Raw genomic sequence first — 1,368 nt, 5'->3', positions numbered from 1 at the left:
CTTTAGTCTCTCTGTTTATTCCCTCTTCATCTCAGGTAATGTGTTCTTCATTTCTGACTGGTTCTTCTTTATAATTTTCATTTCCATTTTTATATATTTTTTTTATCTCTTTGTTAAAGTTCTCGCTGGATTCATCTACACTTCTCCTGAGTTCATTGAGCATCTTTATAGCCAGTGTTTTTAACTCTGCATCTGTTAGATTACTCGACTTCATTATTTCTGAATCTCTGTTCTGTTCTCTCATATGGTTTCTGCTTCTTTGTCTTCCCATTTTGGCTGCCTGTCTGTGTCTGTTTCTATGTACTAAGCAAAGCTCTTAAGTCTCCCCATCTTATTAGTGAGGCTTTGTGTGGTAGGTGTCCAGTGGCACAGTCCTGAGAAGGATTCAGCTACAGGCCAAGCTTAGCCCCAGCCTGTATCCCTCTGGGGCCACTTGTTAAGATTCAGCAAGAAATCCACAGATGCTGTGCTTTTAGTTGTCTCAAGAAACCACACCAGAAACTGAGACCAGCTGCCTTGAGGACTTGCTTTTAAATTTAAAAATGCTGTTTTTAAAGTAAAAAAGCACAATAGCTAGATAAATGGTCAATAATTTCTTAATACTATCAAATATTCTACCAATGTTCAGTTTGCAATTGTCTCAAATGTTGTTTGTATATATGCGTATGATTTACAATTTGCTTGAACCATGATCAAAACAAGATCTCTACATTCTGATTTTTTGGACATGTCTTCTAATTAACTTTACCCTAGTTTCCTCCTCCATCTTTCATTTTTCTTTGAAATTTATTTATTTAAGAAAATAGTTCATTTGTCCTGAAGAGTTTCCCACAATCTTCATTTTGTTGACTGCATTCCCATGGTTCAATTTAACATGTGTTTCTATCCTTTGATTTCTTCCCCTTGTAAATTGCTAATTGAATGTAGAAGCCTGGTCATGTTCAGGGTAAATATTTTGGGGCACAACTTCATGGGTGGTATTGTGATCTTGCATTAAGAGATACATGATGTCTAGTTATCTCTGTTTGTGATGTTAGGAGATATTGAACATCAATAAGTAGATCCATTAATACATTAAGACTTCCAAATGTTGATATTCAAAGTCTGTATATATTCATCAGATGTTTTATTACGACTTTTTCACTTATTAGTTGGAATACTTTTGTAAAGAACCCTTCTTATCTATTATTTAGTTACTCAATGGCACCATTAATAAAGAAAAAAACTGAATAAATGATAATTCATTCCCTTTATTTAGCAGTTCTCAAAATAATAAATTGTTCAACTGCATCTTCTAACAGTGACTAATTTTTAGTATTTTTATGAACTGGTATTGACTTAAACATATTGATATGACACATAAATTAC

The sequence above is a fragment of the Pteropus alecto genome, unplaced genomic scaffold, assembly GCF_000325575.1.
Source record: "Pteropus alecto unplaced genomic scaffold, ASM32557v1 scaffold88, whole genome shotgun sequence".
Lineage (NCBI taxonomy): Eukaryota > Metazoa > Chordata > Mammalia > Chiroptera > Pteropodidae > Pteropus > Pteropus alecto.
Note: the sequence above shows the minus strand (reverse complement) of the source record.